Below are 16,328 nucleotides of genomic sequence, written 5' to 3'. Positions count from 1 at the left end.
CAGGTGGCAACATCTTTACTGATGGCAAGGTGCATCACTGTGGAATGTTTGTTTGGTGTTCCAAAGTCAGTAGAAAGAACAGTTGGTCTCCCAGAGTAGCTGTATAATTAAATAGCCTAGTCTAAACATCACAGGGAGGGTGGTGTTTCATATCACTATGCAGCAATATATACATATATAGCAATATATACATATAGGAAGTGTTCCTGCTGCTGAAACCAGGATAGTTAAATGAGGTATAGTGAATAATGTATCACATTCCACAATATGTCATTGTGGTGCCTCTTTTAGCAGGGGCACTATGCATAGATTAAGATTAGGCCCTAGGGGCGAGATTAAAGCGAATCTGAACTCAAAACTTCCTCTCTGCTCTAAAAGATAAGCAACAGCATAATAACCTTTAAAGAAAAAAACATGTCTTTGTTACAGCTGATACAAATCCTGCAATAAATATGCACTGTGTCTACTTCCTGCTTTCATGGAAGCAGACATAGGGTTAACATCCTGTGTTTACATATTAGCTGCTCTGCCGAGGCAGCCAGCTGACACAGCTGAGAGTTCAAATGACAGTAGTGATTCATCACAGATGAATTAGACAGGATACATTCTCTAAACACCTACAGGGTGCATTTCTCTATGTTCTCCTGTCCTATGCAAGAGATCAGGTCCACTTTAAGGTAAGGCTTTGTGTCAGAGGCAAGGGTTACACACTGGTAAGGGCTACACTCTAGAATGGGAGGTTAGGGCTAGGCCCCAGGGAAAAGGACTATGTAAGTCACCATTAGAGTGGCCAAAGCTTGACACAAAGGGGAGAGTCGTAGTGGGCACCAAGGAGAGTATACAGTAAAGTACCAAGAGAAGTTTAACTACTTGAGGTTTATACCCCCCTAGTGACCAAGCCATTTTTACAATTCAACACTTTGCAACTTTAATGGTTTATTGCTCAGCAATACAACTTAGCACCCAAATTAATTTTACCTCCTTTTCCTCCCACTAATAGAGTTTTTTTTTGGTGGTCTCTGACTGCTGCTGCGATTGTTGGATTTAAAAAAAAAAAAAAACTGAAATATTTACATTTTTGAATTCCCCTTAAATTTGCCCTACACTATGATCCATACACTACACTACTACGTCAGGGATTAGATTGTGAGCCAATCAGAGGGACAGTTAGTGACAAGCCAACCCTCTGTGCAGCCCTGCGTTAGATGTCAGCGCCAGATGTCAGCGTCATCCTGTAAATAAAGATCGCAGCCTGCCAGCACTGATCAGCCGCTGGCAGGCTGCTTGCTGTGCCCCGCTGTGTCGCCTGACGGGAGAGCGTGCTCAAGTGAGCTCCTGTTTAATCTCGCTCCTCACGAGATCACACCATATGGCGTGATCGAGGAACGAGAGAGCCACTCTGCGGCCGCCATCTTGCATTCGGCAGTTGCAGAGTGGTTAAGTAGGAACCCAGAGGGGAAATTATGTTCAGCTACCACAGTAAGAATAAGGTCAGATGTCAGCACTATATACAGTAGAGTAGAACACAGAAGGGGTTTGGTTGATGCCAGATAAGTGTGTTTTCTGGTTGCTTGGTACTGTAAAAACAGACCTAGCTAAAACAGTACTATACTTCACTCTATCATTGTTGCTCGGATACCCCCGATCATGGATTCGAATAAATCCAACCACGGCAGTCCCAAAATCCGGGTAAGCCATGATTGTGATCTGGATGTGAAACTGACTGACGACTGACTGACTGACTGACGAAGTCGACTCCGTGATTGTGATTCGTGATCCGTATTTGACTTTAATGTTAATAGCAAAGCCCCCATACATGCCTCAATCCCCAGAATTGCATGGATTATAAATGTAATCAGTGGCTACAACTTTAAAAAAAAAATTCAAAAAGACTTCATAGTTTTTGAGAAAATCTAATTTAAAGTTTCCAACGAAAAAGTATTTGTGATTAAATCCCCCAAAACCCGCTGACTTTAGCTGTTAATAGCAAAGCCCCCTTATATGCTATAAACACCAAATTTGCACGATATGTTAAGTAGAACAGTGGGAACAAGGGACATTTTTTTTTTCCAAAAAGACCTTATAGTTTTTGAGATAATCGATTTTAAAAGTTCGAAGGAAATTTCACAGGAAAAAAGTATACATGTAATTGCGGTAAATACATTAACTGTCATTTACTGCATTTAAATGTATACTTTTTTCCTTTGAACCTTTAAAATTGATTATCTCAAAAACTATAAGGTCTTTTTGGAAAATTTCCCCTTGTTTCCCCTGTTCTACTTGACATATCCTGCAAATTTGGTATTTATATCATGTAAGGGGGCTTTGCTATTAACCGCTAAAGTCGGCGGCTTTTCAGCTTATAATCACGGCTATTTTTTCTGTGATCACGGCCATGATCACGGGCCGAATATGTGAAATAATGGCCGCAACCGTGATTGAATTCCGTGATCGATTCCCGATCACGGATTCGGATCACGATGTCGGATAGGGAAAAAATGCTCACGAATCATGGCTATGCCGTGATCACGGATTGTATCCGAGCAACACTACACTCTATATACATATCACCATCAATCACTTTGTATTAAATGTTAAAATACAGTAATTGAAAGTATATTAAGTGGAGGAGCCGTGGAACCCAATGTTTAAGCACAGCAGAGCCTAGAAAAAGCCTAAGTAGTTGGCCTTCACCACTGTGAGTATTGCTGGCAATTTGTGCTGGTTGGTTGAGACTTCAACCAAGACTCTACTGTAAATACAATAACACACACACACACACACACACACACACACACACACACACACACTGTACACACACACTGTACACACACACTGTACACACACACTGTACACACACACGCACACACACACACACACACACACTGTACACACACTCACACTCACACACACACACACACACACACACACACACACACACACACACACACACACACACACACACACACACACACACACACACACACACACACACCCACACACACACACACACACACACACACACACACACACACACACACACACACACACACATATAGTGAGAGAGAGAAAGAGAGTTAGTGTGTGTTTTTTGTATGCGTTTATCTTGCAGTTACTGAAACATCCATAATGTAGCGTGATGGTAGGTTCAGTACATAGAGCTAGCCAATTTTTGGTGACCCTGAGAATTACCACTCTATGGGGAACAGTCCACTTCTGAGCAAATAAACTCAATTCCAAACGTCGTATTAAATTCTGCCTTTGATCAAGAAACAAGTTGCATTTTAACTGTACTTCTAGCCATTTTAAAGTGCATTAAGCATTGTTATAGAGCCTATAATACAAGTTAAGAATTATGAAACACCTTTTTAGTGGGATATAATGTTTAATGGTTTAGAAAATATTTGCATTTATTCGATGTAAGCAGTGTGAATGTAGGACCGCACTGTATGTGAATGGAACATTTTTTCCCACGCTGAGCAAGAGTAATAAGATAAAAGAAATCCACTCTTCCTCTGTTGTTTTGATGGAATATATACATTTAGAATTCTCCTGCTAAATGTAATCCACTTTGACAATAAACAATAATTACACTTCTCGTTTTCATCATTCATATAGAATTTGTCTTTTCCGTGTGTGTAATCATGAGAATCTAATTTGTGCGGAGCTCTGATTCCTATCAGGGATAGTTTGCACTTGGGACGCTTTCCAAGTTCTGAAAATATGAAAGTGCGTTGCCAGGCGACCTAAGTTCTAAAAGAGTCCCCCACCCAAACAATTATTTTAGTTTTGGTAAAGAAACAAACATCCGCCCACAAATGATTAAAGGAAAATGTGCTTTAAAAGCTCTCTTCACAGAAAGTTTCAAAAGTGGCTCTTGACTGATAATGCATATTTGGTGCATCAATGGTTTTGCTTCTTTAAAGGGATACTGTAGGGGGGTCGGGGGAAAATGAGTTGAACTTACCCGGGGCTTCTAATGGTCCCCTGCAGACATGCTGTGCCCGTGCAGCCACTCACCGATGCTCCGGCCCCGCCTCCAGTTCACTTCTGGAATTTCTGACTTTAAAGTCAGAAAACCACTGCGCCTGCACGCCCGTGTCCTCGCTCCCGCTGATGTCACCAGGAGTGTACTGCGCAGACCAAAGACCATACTGGGCTTGTGCTATACACTCCTGGTGACATCAGCGGGAGTGAGGACACAGCAACGCAGGCGCAGTGGTTTTCTGACTTTAAAGTCAGAAATTCCAGAAGTGAACTGGAGGCGGGGCCGGAGCATTGGTGAGTGGCTGCACGGGCACAGCATGTCTGCAGGGGACCATTAGAAGCCCCGGGTAAGTTCAACTCATTTTCCCCCGACCCCCCTACAGTATCCCTTTAAGGATATACTTACACACAGCAGTGCAGAATTGTTTACAAAAAGAAGCACAAAATCCTCTCTGCTCCACTTGTTTACACCAGTTGAACTCCTGAATCATCTCCCTGGTAACCAATAGAAATAAAAACACAATAATTATAACAGCACAGTAAGGTTGGTGTATTCATTGATCATACCCTTATTCAATTCACTTTTTCTCCTACGTTAGGTGATATTTTTACACTTTATCAATAAAATGCCCTTTAAGCCTCCACCAAACTAGGAAATACTCAGAATAAATGTGATAGTATTTTTTCACCTTTTAGGTACTTTTCAATTGCAGAGTGCTGAGTTTACAAGATAAAAAAAAAATTATCCTAGGAGAAAACGTAAGTGAAAAAGTTTCTTTAACCACTTTATCCACAACTACAGTATATCTACGTCCTCTGTGACTTCATCTAAGCCACAAGTCAGTAGATATACGTCTTGTAGCAGAAGCAGTGCTGTGCAGGATTGGGCTTGCTCCTGTGCACATTTCTGGCAGTATCTGATGCAGCAATAATTGGTAAACGGGAATATATGTCTCCTGAGCTAATGAGATTGATTTTTACCATTAAAATACTTTTATTTTCTGAGATCATAGCGTAAAATACACTCTGTAGCATTATTTCAGAATCAAATATCTTCACCATAAATTGTGACAGAAACATAATCTAAGTTTTGTGATAAGCGGTAAGAATAGCCATACAAAATGTGTGTTTTTTTAATCTACAGTAGTACTTTTTATTTTTAAACTGGGATTGGTAAAACTGAGAAATAATGTGTTTTTTTTCTATTTTTTTCCCTTGTTTTCCCATTAAAATTCATAGAAAACAAAATTGTTCAAGGGAAAAAAATGGCATACAATGAAAGCCTAGTTTGTCTTGAAAAAAAACAATATATATTTCATTTACGCGTCATACGTAGGGAGAAAGTTATTTCTGATTAAAAAAGGACATAGCTAAACTGTCAAAACTGCTCTGGTGGGAAACAAGGCCTGGATGCGGAGTGGTTAATAAGGGCCATAAAGCATACCCCCAAAATTAGCTACTAAGGCTCAGCCAGAAGGCAGATATGGAAATAACGGTTCAAGCACTTTGGCATCTACGTAATCCATTTAACCCCTTCCTGACTGCCTAACGCTGAAAGGCGTTGGGAAGGTGGCAGCCCCAGGACCGCCTAACATCGAAAGGCATCAAAAGTGGTGGGCAGAGATTAGCAGGGATCATCCCCGCTTGATTGCCAGGGGCAATTGACGCTATCAGACTGAAAAAATAAGAGGCAGACGTTTCTTTTGTTTGTATAGCGTTGCAATCTAATGTATTCCCCCCCCCTCCCTCCCTCCCTCTCCCCGCCCGCCAATCAGGGTGAGCCTCTCTCATAGGTATCGGGGGTCCTCCCCTATCTGAAGGGGTACACCGTCACCAAACAGATCCCCTGCAATTTGCATACAGGCCCAACCGGTCCGTGGAGGACGCTATCAACATCAGTCTAGCACACGTCATGAAACACCTGGATAAACCCAACTCCTACGCCAGGATCCTGCTTCTGGATTTCAGCTCCGCTTTCAACACCATTTGCCCGACCATCCTGTATGACAACCTAGCACGACTTGGCGTTGACCCTAATCTGTGCGCCTGGATCAAGGATTTCCTTACGAACAGGTCACAGTTAGTCAGGATCGGCGGCTGCTCTTCCAGTGCCAGAATCACCAACACCGGTGCCCCGCAAGGATGTGTGCTGTCCCCGATTCTCTTTTCACTGTACACAAACAGCTGTACCTCATCCGCTGACTCTGTCAAGGTCATCAAGTTTGCGGACGACACCACCATAATAGGCCTCATAGATGAAAACGGTGAGCATGAATATCGCAAGGAGATTGAGCGGATCCTCGGGTGGTGTAAGGAAAACAAACTCGTATTAAATACAGCAAAAACTGTGGAACTAATTGTAGACTTCAGAAGAAACGCTACGTCTCCCAGTCCGGTGTCTCTATTGATGGTACTGAGGTCTCAAGAGTACACAGCGCTCGGTTCCTCGGTACCACCATCACGGACAATCTGAAGTGGGATGCGAACTCCTCCGTAATTCAAAGGAAAGCCCAGCAGAGGCTGTTCTTTCTCAGGCAGCTGAAGAAGTTCGGGATGTCGCAGGAGCTAATGATCAGCTTCTACTCTGCCACCATCGAGTCTGTCCTTTGCTCCTTCATCATTGTCTGGTACTCCGGGGCTAATGCAAGGGACAAACACAAACTCCAAAGGGTAATCAGTGCTGCTAAGAAGATCATCGGGTCACCCCTGCCACCCCTGGACATCCTTCAATCATCAAGAATGAGGTCCAGGGCAAACAAGATCACTCAAGACCCCTCCCACCCGGGCAGTTGCTTCTTCGTTCCCCTTCCTCTAGGTCGCCGTTATAGGTCCATCCTCACCAAAACTACGAGGCATAAAAACACCTTCTTTCCCCAAGCGGTTGCCCTACTTAACTCATGCACTCTCCCAACCGACATCCCCTAATCTTCCTCTGCCACCCTCGTGCGGGATACGAGCACGGAAGGAACTATCTCCAGCTGGCCACGGTGTACCACATGTCACCGTACAAACGTATGTTTTGCATAAGATAGTCCTGCCCATCTGATCTATGAACTGCTGCTGTCTGTTAAATTGACGTCAGGGTGTCTCTGCAGCTAAGATCTGTACCAAGTGCTGTTTGCCAACTGCTGCTATTGACTGTCAAAATGCTGTAGTGTGTATGTAGCTATTATCTGTACCATGTTGATGTTGTTAAGCCAATTGCCGTTGTGTCCACAAAAAATTCCAGGTGCGGCTCCTGCTGTACTTGGCGAATAAAGTTGATTCTGATTCTGATTCTGATGTACTATCCCCTGGAGAGGCTCCGATCGCGATCTCCTCACATAGGCTGATGCCTATGAGAGAGGCTCACCCTGATTGGCGGGCGGGGAGAGGGAGGGAGGGAGGGGGGGGGGAATAAATAAAAAAAATAATTTTTAATAATAAAAAAATAACAAATAAATTAATTAAAACAAAGTAAAGCCTGCAGTAGCGATCAGAGCCCACCAACAGAAATCTCTGTTGGTGGGCAGAAAATCTGTTGGTGGGCAGAAAAGGGAGGGGGATTGATGTGTGTGCTGCATCATATGGCTCTGCAGAAAGCTGTTACAGCTGCAGAGCACTTCATTGTAAAAAATAGCCTGGTCACTGGGTGGGGGGAAAGTCTGTGGCCATGAACTGGATCAGAAATAGAATGAATGATTTGCTAGCCTCACTTTCTGCTTCCTGTTCACACTGATTAGATTGTTGAGAATGTTATTTTATCTCATCACGAATCCCCTACATTTAAGTTTTTTGTTTTTGTTTTATACCGTGTTTCAAAGCAGACATCAATATGCCTCTGGGGGAAGGTGAGTTGTGCATATGAGCTCCCAGCATCACTCACATCAATTCCAATTGATCTTTCCTGTAGTTTTGGTAGATAGAAGATTGCTGCTTCTACAAACATGAAATTCCGGTCTGTTGTGGATACTTACCACATCTCCATGACATGATATTAACTGTCTAAATAATATTTTTCTCTTTTAAATGAATGCGGTAAATTTACTTCCATTTATCCCTGTTTTTCCTCTTTACAGCTGTTGTAACAGACCATAATCATGATCAGCAAATCATCAGCTGATCAAACTGATCACATGCTTCTCCATGAGTTCTCCTAGGCAGGACCATCCCTAGTCATACACACAAGCTCCCTGCCTGCCCGCTGACCTGCTCCACACTGGTAAGTGACACTTTCCTATCAGGGATTAGTGAATTGAGGCATGTTTGTTTGGTAAATTCTAAAATGAAGGAAATGGAGCGCACAATGGTGCATTACCCAAGGTAGGCTTTAATCGCATATACAATTTTGGTACTCACAAGATGAAGATAAAATCAGCGCTTCTCAGCGGTACAACCACCGCTTAACCCTGCAGGTGAATCAGCAGCAGCGCGCTGTGGCCAGCAGCGCGATCTCCGGTGGATTAGGAGCGCCGTCTCGCTGTGGGCGTGGCTGAGGATCAGTGTGCGCATGGCGTCATTACGCGTTCTGGCACTCTGCGCCTTCGTCAGATGACGCCAATACGCACCACACACTGTTTATGGGAGTCCTCTGAGCCGTCGTCATGGCTACAGGGCACTCCCAATAGGAAAATTTCAATAACTTTATTTAAAATTTTTTAAATAAAGTTATTGAAATTTTCCTATTGGGAGTGCCCTGTAGCCATGACGACGGCTCAGAGGACTCCCATAAACAGTGTGTGGTGCGTATTGGCGTCATCTGACGAAGGCGCAGAGTGCCGGAACGCGTAATGACGCCATATGCACACTGATCCTCAGCCACGCCCACAACGAGACAGCGCTCCTAATCCACCGGAGATCGCGCTGCTGGCCACAGCGCACTGCTGCTGATTCACCTGCAGTTTTAAGCGGTGGTTGTACCGCTGAGAAGCGCTGGTTTTATCTTCATCTTGTGAGTACCAAAATTGTATATGCGATTAAAGCCTACCTTGGGTAATGCACCATTGTGCGCTCCATTTCCTTCATTTTAGAATTGTTCTTTGCCCTGATCTATGGAGCTGCATATGGCGTTAACCACCTTAGCTGTATGGACTAGCTCAGCTCGTCCATTACCGCCAGAGGGTGCCGCTCAGGCCCTGCTGGGCCGATTTGGATGAAATAAAAAGCAGCACACGCAGCCGGCACTTTGCCAGCTGCGTGTGCTGCCTGATCGCCACCGCTCTGCGGCGATCCGCCGCGAGCATAGGCGAAAGAGGGTCCCCCCAGCCGCCTGAGCCTTGCGCAGCCGGAACAAATAGTTCCGGCCAGCGCTAAGGGCTGGATCGGAGGCGGCTGACGTCAGGACGTCGGCTGACGTCCATGACGTCACTCCGCTCGTCGCCATGGCGACGAAGTAAGCAAAACACGGAAGGCCGCTCATTGCGGCCTTCCGTGTTACTTCTGGCCGCCGGAGGCGATCAGAAGAATGCCTCCAGAGCGCCCTCTAGTGGGCTTTCATGCAGCCAACTTTCAGTTGGCTGCATGAAATAGTTTTTTTTTAATTTAAAAAAACCCCTCCCGCAGCCGCCCTGGCGATCTTAATAGAACGCCAGGGTGGTTAAGAAGACTTGAATGAGAGAGTGTGTCTACAGCCTCTGAGAAAGGAGCGCAAGGATATCTTGTTTTGTTTGGTAAATTACCGAACTTCTGCCTCATGCAGGAAAACTTTAGTGAATTAGGAAAAAAAAGTGTAAAATAGCGAATTAGGTATTTTACCGACCAAAAAGATTTTAACAAATTGCCCAATGTGAATAGAGACTGATGGCTATATCTTGTGCCCTTTTTACCCATTGCTTTATTTACACATATGCAGGGTAATGTAGAGGAATGAAAACTAGGATGGTAGATGAAAGCATCTGATCCCCTCTCAGAAAACTTCCCAGCTCAAGTTCGCAAAGACAGCTTGCCTTAACTGAAGGTTGTAAAACATAGACATTGACTCAGAAAGATAAAGATATACTGAGAGTCTTTTAAAGGAAGGTCTTCAAACAGATTTATGGCTCAATATTGGAAAATGAGGTTTGGATGGGGAAAAAGAACAAAGAGCTGGATGATATTTAAAGGTTGAAAATATAGCCTGTTTTATAAAGACTCAGAGAATAAGATGGACTTGGCAGGTCTTTACAACCAATAATGATAGACACATAAAGAAGATTTTTGATTGGCTGCCCAATATCATTAGACTAAGAGTTAAACAAACTATGTAAATGATGTTACAGTGTGTGTGTGTGTGTGTGTGTGGGGGGGGGGGGGGGGGGCAAAATCTTTAAATGAAATGGTGGTGAAAGTGTCTGCTGACAGAAGAACTGTAACGAGGCCAAAACCCATAAAGGGTTGCAGCACCGCAACAGTAATAAAAATAATGGCCATACATGATACAATGTGGTTGTACTATCACTATCCAATCTTAACATCTTAACATCTGTGTTAAAGTCTTCATTGACAGTACAATTTTTTCTTTAGATACAATCTTTTGACCCAATTTTTCCGGTTGAAAGTAATCGGAAGGTAATTATTGATTGTTCCCATAAACAAGTCAATTAGGGCATTTTCTCTTTTCCAATTCAAACCTAAAATCCAACATTTGGATCGATTTAATTTTCGGATCTAATCGACCATAGAATCATTTTACATCAATTTTCACCACACACTGCGCAGTTTTCTGTACGATTCAATTGTTACAATTGAATCGAAAGATCACATCTGATGAAAAAATAGTACCATTAACGGGCACCTTAATACAGGGATCAACAAAATTGGAACTAAGAGTGGGTCCACACTAGACCCAGTTGCAGGACGGATGCTGCAGTCCGTGCTCAGGGGAACTCCCGCGGACCGCAAACGGATCCGTTTTACCAAAAAGTGCATCCGTTTTGCATCCGTTTCCGGTCCGTTTTTAACCTCCAAAAAACGGACAGAAAACGTTTCTATGCTTTTCAATAGAATTTAGGCCAAAAGGGAGGAGTTTTTGGGACAATAATCAATCAATTTGAATGGTAATTCAATGGGCAGGACATGGGTGTGGTCAATTCAGTGGGCAGGACATGGGTGTGTTTAATGTTTTCAAAAAAAGGTTAATTAACCTTTTTTGAGCATGGGGAATGTAGTTGAGGTGGCTGTGGGAGTGGATTTGGAACAATAGCCGGGAAGTGGGAGTGGTTTTTCTGTAAAGAAAGTAGATTAGCACCATGTAAGGATATTTTTAATGTACAGGGGAGTGTTTTGGGAGTGGCTTTGATGTCTATTGTGTGAAACACCTGTTTTCAGCACATTCCAGCAGGAGAGCACTCCAGCCACTCCAGCACTGCTGCCCAGCCAAGGCCATGGACCCCATTGTCTTTATGTACTGGCTTAACCTAGCCTGGCTGGGTGTCCTGCTGTACTATGCCGGAAACCTCCTGGAGTCAAGTCGGAGACGGTGGTGGGTGCATCCCCTGTTACAAGAGAGGGAGAGGAAAGGGCAGTTCTCTCAGCTCTACAGAGACCTCAGACGACACCCACCAAAGTTCTTCAACTACTGCCGGATGTCTGTGAGTGTGTAAGTACACTTGATTACCAATTTTACCTATACTTTACCTTGTCCTGTTCCCATATTTGTCACATTGTTAATGGTGATATCCCTTCCTTTTTGAAGCTTTGATAAACTTCTGGAGATGCTGAGGCCCCATCTTCAGAAGAAAGACACCAGGTTGCGGAAGTCCATCACCCCAGAGGAACAACTTCTGATCACCTTGCGGTATGTAATGTCTGCTTTACCTATACCACTTTTCATTTTGTATTGATGAGGAGACAATTTTGTAAACAAACAAAAACTTTATTTTTTTGGGAGTTTTTATTGAAAAACTACCAACATGGTAGGTTATAAAGTTCTCCTTCCAACCTGGAAGAGACAGGTTTAGAACATGTACTTGCTGTTCAGGCATTCAAGTCTTTACATTTTGTGTCTTTGTTTTCCCCTTCCCCCCAGAACAGATGTCTTGCACATTACCGGGGTCAGCCCAGCTTTTACAATAGACAATTGTCTTTGCTATCTGCTGTTCAGGGAGAAAGATTAGCTCTATTGACCCAGGGGGTGTGGGGCATTGGCCATGAGCAGCAAACATCTGTAGTGCAAAGTAATTTAAGTGTAGTACCTAGAACACATCTTAAAATTTCTATAAAATGTAAACAATGTTGCTCACAAGGTGGATCCCACACACTGCCTGCCTCAGTAGATAGAGTTGGGCCGAACCTCCGATTTTAGGTTCGCGAACCGGGTTCGCGAACTTTCGCGGAAGGTTCAGTTCGCGTTAAAGTTCGCGAACCGCAATAGGCTTCAATGGGGATGCGAACTTTGAAAAAAAAAAATAATTATGCTGGCCACAAAAGTGATGGAAAAGATGTTTCAAGGGGTCTAACACCTGGAGGGGGGCATGGCGGAGTGGGATACACGCCAAAAGTCCCCGGGAAAAATCTGGATTTGACGCAAAGCAGCGTTTTAAGGGCAGAAATCACATTGAATGCTAAATGACAGGCCTAAAGTGCTTTAAAACATCTTGCATGTGTATACATCAATCAGGTAGTGTAATTAAGGTACTGCTTCACACTGACACACCAAACTCCACTGAACAGAACAGGTATGCAGTGGCGGGTTCACTAAACAGGTATACAGTGGCGGGTCCACTGAACAGAACAGGTATGCAGTGGCGGGTTCACTGAACAGGTATGCAGTGGTGGGTTCACAGAACAGGTATGCAGTGGTGGGTTCACAGAACAGGTATGCAGTGGCAGCAGGATCACTGAACAGGTATGCAGTGGTGGGTGGGTTCACAGAACAGGTATGCAGTGGTGGGTTCACAGAACAGGTATGCAGTGGCAGGATCACTGAACAGGTATGCAGTGGTGGTGGGTGGGTTCACAGAACAAGTATGCAGTGGCAGGATCACTGAACAGGTATGCAGTGGTGGGTGGGTTCACAGAACAGGTATGCAGTGGCAGCAGGATCACTGAACAGGTATGCAGTGGTGGGTGGGTTCACAGAACAGGTATGCAGTGGCAGGATCACTGAACAGGTATGCAGTGGTGGTGGGTGGGTTCACAGAACAGGTATGCAGTGGCAGGATCACTGAACAGGTATGCAGTGGCAGGATCACAGTACAGGTATGCAGTGGGCTGAGGGCTCACTGAACAGAACAGGTATGCAGCCAGGAAGAAGTTAAGCCTAACTAATCTTTCCCTATATGAGAGACTGCAGCAGCTCGCCCTACTCTCACTAATGCAGGCACACGAGTGGCCGTAATGGCCGCCGCTGCCTGCCTTATATAAGGGGGGTGGGGCTCCAGGGGCTAGTGTAGCCTAATTGGCTACACTGGGCCTGCTGACTGTGATGTAGAGGGTCAAAGTTGACCCTCAGGTGCATTATGGGGCGAACCGAACTTCTTCCGCAAAACGTTCGCGTGCGGTACCCGCACGCGAACCACCTAAGTTCGCGCGAACCACGTTCGCCGGCGAACCGTTCGGCCCAACTCTATCAGTAGATTGAGCTACCTGCCATTGAAGGCCTAGGATCATCATCATCATCCCTTTGTCGTGTTGATGGAAAGCTACGTTGGGCATGTGTTGATCACAAGGCCTTCAAAGGCAGGTAGCAAATCTAGTGACCCAGGGGGTGTGGGACATTGGCCATGAGCAGCAAACCTCTATAGTGCAAAGTAATTTAAGTGCAGTACCTAGAACACATCTTAAAATTTCTATAAAATGTAAACAATGTTGCTCACAAGGTGGATCCCACACACTGCCTGCCTCAGTAGATTGAGCTACCTGCCATTGAAGGCCTAGGATCATCATCATCCCTTTGTCGTGTTGATGGAAAGCTACGTTGGGCATGTGTTGATCACAAGGCCTTCAAAGGCAGGTAGCAAATCTAGTGACCCAGGGGGTGTGGGACATTGGCCATGAGCAGCAAACCTCTATAGTGCAAAGTAATTTAAGTGCAGTACCTAGAACACATCTTAAAATTTCTATAAAATGTAAACAATGTTACTCACAAGGTGGATCCCACACACTGCCTGCCTCAGTAGATTGAGCTACCTGCCATTGAAGGCCTAGGATCATCATCATCCCTTTGTCGTGTTGATGGAAAGCTACGTTGGGCATGTGTTGATCACGTGGCCTTCAAAGGCAGGTAGCAAATCTAGTGACCCAGGGGGTGTGGGACATTGGCCATGAGCAGCAAACCTCTATAGTGCAAAGTAATTTAAGTGCAGTACCTAGAACACATCTTAAAATTTCTATAAAATGTAAACAATGTTGCTCACAAGGTGGATCCCACACACTGCCTGCCTCAGTAGATTGAGCTACCTGCCATTGAAGGCCTAGGATCATCATCATCCCTTTGTCGTGTTGATGGAAAGCTACGTTGGGCATGTGTTGATCCCAAGGCCTTCAAAGGCAGGTAGCAAATCTAGTGACCCAGGGGGTGTGGGACATTGGCCATGAGCAGCAAACCTCTATAGTGCAAAGTAATTTAAGTGCAGTACCTAGAACACATCTTAAAATTTCTATAAAATGTAAACAATGTTGCTCACAAGGTGGATCCCACACACTGCCTGCCTCAGTAGATTGAGCTACCTGCCATTGAAGGCCTAGGATCATCATCATCCCTTTGTCGTGTTGATGGAAAGCTTTGTTGGGCATGTGTTGATCACAAGGCCTTCACAGGCAGGTAGCAAATCTAGTGACCCAGGGGGTGTGGGACATTGGCCATGAGCAGCAAACCTCTATAGTGCAAAGTAATTTAAGTGCAGTACCTAGAACACATCTTAAAATTTCTATAAAATGTAAACAATGTTGCTCACAAGGTGGATCACACACACTGCCTGCCTCAGTAGATTGAGCTACCTGCCATTGAAGGCCTAGGATCATCATCATCCCTTTGTCGTGTTGATGGAAAGCTACGTTGGGCATGTGTTGATCACAAGGCCTTCACAGGCAGGTAGCAAATCTAGTGACCCAGGGGGTGTGGGACATTGGCCATGAGCAGCAAATCCTACTTTTTAGGATCTTGTTCAGGGAAAAAAGAGTAGTTTCCACCTATTTGCTGGGAAGACGTATTAGGGGGGCTGGGTTGCATGCCGCCACCTAGCTGAGTATAAACGGGACGTTCATCTGCTTGAGAGGGAGGGAAGGAAGGGCCTTGGTGATAACTCTGGTATGACTGAGAGGGAGATGGACCCTGGTATGGCTGAGTGTGAGAAGGTTGCCATGCGCTAGGTGGCCTACTTGGTGCAGTTGAGAATTCAAAATGACTTTTGATACACTCAAGCAAACTACACTGGCACTGTATTAAACGATGCCGTGGCACTTGTTCCATTAAAGGCAAAAGTGACATCACCGAGTAGTACAATTGGCTGTTCTGGTGTTGCATTATCCGGTCAATCTCGTGGCGATGCTGCATGTGTAGAGATTGAATCTGCTCCTGAAACATCTGCCTTTCCTTTTGGAGTACTTGGTTGGATTCATCTAATTTTTTTTTAGCATTTCTATGTGTTGCAAATATTGTTGTGATAGACCAGAACTTGTATCCTGTAGTCTTCGTGAAACCATACTTTCTTGATTGCGCATCATTCCCACCAAACTTGAAACAGCTCCAGCCATCTGAACATTAGCTGTTCTGCTCTGTCCACGAGCACTTGTAGGGCGAGCAGCTGGTCGTCTGGCTTCTGAACGAGTGGTTTCAGCATTTGATTTGTCGGTGGCAGGTGGTGCGTCTGGCCGTGGAGTAGATGTGGAAGGGGTTGGTGACTCAGATGTCATAGAATCATCCTCTGCTATGTCATCCACGTTGATGGTTGTCAAGTCTTCAAAGGAATGTTCAGGGGATGAATCCCTATTTGTCGCGGCAGGTGCTTCATTAGAATCATCCATGAGTGCATCAAAATTATCTTTAGTACTGTGGGTAGAAAAGAAACAGCAATGGTTACATGTGTGAAAAGTAGAGGCGCATCGGTGTTTACAAAAAAAAAAATGAACTAGAAAGATTAAACTGTTGTGGGAGAGCATACACATAACAGCAATTTCTAGTTGCAAACGTCACTCACTCACCCTCGCGCTTGTACGAGTGGTCGTAAGAATGAAAGAAGACGAGTGTGGCAATATGGAGTCCTTTTCGATGCACCACTTCCACTCCTCTGTTCATCTTTCTCCACCTTAAGTTCCTTGACAAAACTGTCCCGTATACTTTGCCATTTTGTCTTCATTTTTTCAACTGTGTAAACAACAAACAAACAATATGTTGTCATTTCATTTCAGGTTCCTTGCGACGGGACAAAGCTATGCAAGTGTAC

The sequence above is a fragment of the Hyperolius riggenbachi genome, chromosome 5 (genome assembly GCF_040937935.1).
Source record: "Hyperolius riggenbachi isolate aHypRig1 chromosome 5, aHypRig1.pri, whole genome shotgun sequence".
Taxonomy (NCBI): Eukaryota; Metazoa; Chordata; class Amphibia; order Anura; family Hyperoliidae; genus Hyperolius; species Hyperolius riggenbachi.
Note: the sequence above shows the minus strand (reverse complement) of the source record.